The sequence below is a fragment of the Macaca fascicularis genome, chromosome 19, assembly GCF_037993035.2.
Source record: "Macaca fascicularis isolate 582-1 chromosome 19, T2T-MFA8v1.1".
Classification (NCBI taxonomy): domain Eukaryota; kingdom Metazoa; phylum Chordata; class Mammalia; order Primates; family Cercopithecidae; genus Macaca; species Macaca fascicularis.
Genome location: NC_088393.1, coordinates 1,904,539 through 1,907,859, shown reverse-complemented (window position 1 = coordinate 1,907,859; position 3,321 = coordinate 1,904,539). Strand labels below are relative to the sequence as shown.

Genomic DNA, 3,321 nt, shown 5'->3' with positions numbered 1-3,321 from the left:
GGAGTGCAGTGGCGCGATCTCCGCTCACTGCAAGCTCCGCCTCCCGGGTTCACACCATTCTCCTGCCTCAGCCTCCCGAGTAGCTGGGACTACAGGCGCCCGCCAACACGTCCAACTAATTTTTTTGTATTTTTAGTAAAGACGGGGTTTCACTGTGTTAGCCAGGATGATCTCGATCTCCTGACCTTGTGATCCGCCCGCCTCGGCCTCCCAAAGTGGTGGGATTACAGGCGGGAGCCAATGCGTCTGGCCGCAAAGACCCTATTTCTAAATCAAGTCCCGTTCACAAGTTTCGGGGTCCAGGATGTGAACAGATCTTCCAGGGAGACACCAAGCAGCCTCAGTGTCCATTAATGGATCTGGGCCCTCCCCTCAAGCCTTTTCTTATCCCCTCCCCCACCTCCTGCACCAAGACCCCAGCATGAAGCTTCCTCAGCCCTCACTGACCTCTGCTAGGTCCCAGAGACGCTGTGAGCACCCGAGGGCAGGGCCTGAGGCTCCCCCGCCCCACCTGGGCTGGCACCTGGGAGAGGCGGGTTCCCCTGAGCATCAGCTGTGGGCTGGCTGTGGGCCCCTTGACAAACTCCTGGGACACTTGAGCTGAGAAGAGCCCGAGGTGCCCCAGCCCCTTTCCGAGTCCCCGCTGGGCACGTGTCACCCACTGATGGGGAGATGCCCGAGTACTGTGACTCCGGGGTGGGAGGGTGAGGCGGCCCCTGGGGACCCAGAGTCCTGTCCTGCCAGGGCCTCCTGCGCCCTCAACCCCAAACCCAGAAAAGTCAGGTGGAGCCCAAGGCCAGAGCAGGCCAATCACAGCTGGGAGACGGGGGCCCAGGGGCCAGGAAGCCGGGATGGAGCGTTCGGCCCATTGCCCTGCACAGCCACCCCCGGTCTCTTTCCCTCTCTGTCTCTGTCTCTCCGTCTCTGTTTCTCTCTGTCTCTCCCTCTCTGTTTCCCTTTGTCTCTGTCTCTGTTTCTGTCTCTCCCTCCTTCCATCTCTCTCTGTCTCCCTCTCTCTCTATCTCCCTCGTCTCCCTGTGTCTCTGTCTCTCTCTGACTGGCTCTATCTCTGTCTCTGTCTCTGTCTCTATCACTGTCTCTCTCTGCCTCCATTCGTGTCTCTCTCTCTCTCTCTGTCTCCATCTGTCTTTCTCTGACTCTGACTGTCTCTGTCTGTCTCTGTGTCTGTCCCTCTGATGTCTGACCCCGGTGGGCAGTACCTGCACTGGTTTTGCTGCCCCTGAAGGAACAACGTGTTCTCACTCTGTCTGGGAGATCCCCTTTGCCTCCTCTGGAGGGTCTGAGAAGTCAGGAGGGTGCTGGGCCTGCCGCAGGGGCAGGTGACCCACGCATCACCCTGCCCACCACAGGGCACAGCTGCCACCAAAGGGCTAGGGGGTGGCCAGCCGCCGTGCTCTGGCAGGGACAGGTCTCCCCCCGGCGCCCCCAGGGAAGAGCAGCCCCTCCACCCACCTCCTGCCACCTGCCTCCCTCCCCTTCCAGCCGGCGGGCAAGGGGGCTTCCCGTGCCGCTGGGCGGGCTGCAGGCATCCATGGGGGCCACAAAAGCTCAACCAGATTCCGGGACACTCCCGCCCCCTTCACCCTCCTTTCCCCGGGATTTCCCGTAGAGGGGACAGGGCCACACGTTGCTCCACACGGACCACCCCTCCCGATGCTGGAGCCCACAGCAGGGAAGTGGACTTCCCACGGGTCTGAACGGAAATCTGGGGAACCCCGGACACACAGACACCCTCTCCACCCACCCAGCCTGCGGTACGGGAATGACACGGCCGTCTGCAGGAGCATTCAAACGGGCAGGGGCCGCCTGCGGAAAGCCTCCCTCCCGTGGACGAGCCCTCCCGTGTGCAGCTGCCACGCCATGACAACAGCTGCCGCCATAGAGCCCCCATCACCGCCACCTTTGCCGACGAAGAAACAGCGTCACAGGGTGGCCGGGTCACCTCCGGAAGTGGCGGGGCCAGCTGGGAGACACAGGGCCAGGCCTGGAAGCTGTTTCCATGTATCATGCCCCGAACGCACGCCAGGCCCTGCTGGGGAACACGCCCTCTGCTTCTGGCCTTGGTGGGACCTGCCTGGCCTCTGCCTGGCCTTCTGTGAGGGTCAAAGGCCCAAATCCAGGGCCATTGGAAGAGTTTGCAAGAACAGCATTCCCTGCACACTCAGAAACGTCTGGAACAGCCCAAATGTCCATCAACACAACAATGGGGCAAACGCAGCGCGGCCATCCACCCACTGGAACACGACTCAGCCATGAAAAGGAGCGAGGCTCTGACCCAGGCCACGGCGCAGATGCACCTTGAGGACGCCACGCTCAGTGAGAGATGCCAGACACAAAAGGCCACATAGTGTGTCATCCCATTTCTATGAAATGTCCAGGGCAGACCCATCCATAGAGACAGGGAGGGGATGTGTGGGTGCCGGGGCGGGAACGGGGTTTCCTCTTGGGGTGATGGAAATGTTCTAAAGTTGATTGGGTTGATGGACACACAGCTTTGTGAAGAAAATAAAACAAATCAATTGTATACTTTAGGCTGGGCGTGGTGGCTCACGCCTGTAACCCCAGAACTTTGGGAGGGCGAGGTGGGTGGATCACCTGAGGCCAGGAGTTCGAGACCAGCCTGGCTAACACGGTGAAACCCTGTCTCTACTAAAAAAAAAAAAAATACAAAAAATTAGCCGGGTATGGTGGCGGGCGCCTGTAGTCCCAGCTACTAGGGAGGCTGAGGCAGGAGAATGGCGGGAACCCAGGAGGCGGAGCTTGCAGTGAGCCGAGATGATGCCACTGCACTCCAGCCTGGGCGACAGAGCGAGACTCCGTCTCGAAAAAAAAAAAAAAAAGAAAGTTGATTGGGTTGATGGATACTTTAGGCCAGGTGTGGTGACTTACGCCTGTAATTCCAGCACTTTGGGAGGCCAAGGTGAGTGGATCACCTCAGACCAGGAGTGTGAGACCAGCCTGGCCAAATCCCGTGGTGAAATCCCGTCTCTACTAAAAATACAAAAAAAAAAAAAATTGTATTCTTTAAATGAATGAACTGTATGCTACGTGAATATCTCAGTAAAGCTGTTTTAGAAATTGCCGCCTTGGGCCGGGCGCGGTGGCTCACACCTGTAATCCCTGCAGTTTGGGAGGCCGATACAGGCAGATCACATGAGGTCAGGAGTTCGAGACCAGCCTGGCCAATATGATGAAACCGTCTCTACTAAAAATACAAAAATTAGCTGGGCGCGGTGGCGGGCACCTGTAATCCCAGCTACTCAAGAGGCTGAGGCAGGAGCAGTGGCTCACGCCTGTAAT

The 3,321-nt window shown here is 58.6% G+C and overlaps 1 pseudogene; it reads left to right on the top strand.

Annotated features, from left to right (window-relative positions):
• The first annotated feature begins 672 nt into the window (after nt 1-672).
• On the top strand, nt 673-2,689 carry LOC135968634 (uncharacterized; annotated as a pseudogene).
• Nucleotides 2,690-3,321: the final 632 nt, after the last annotated feature.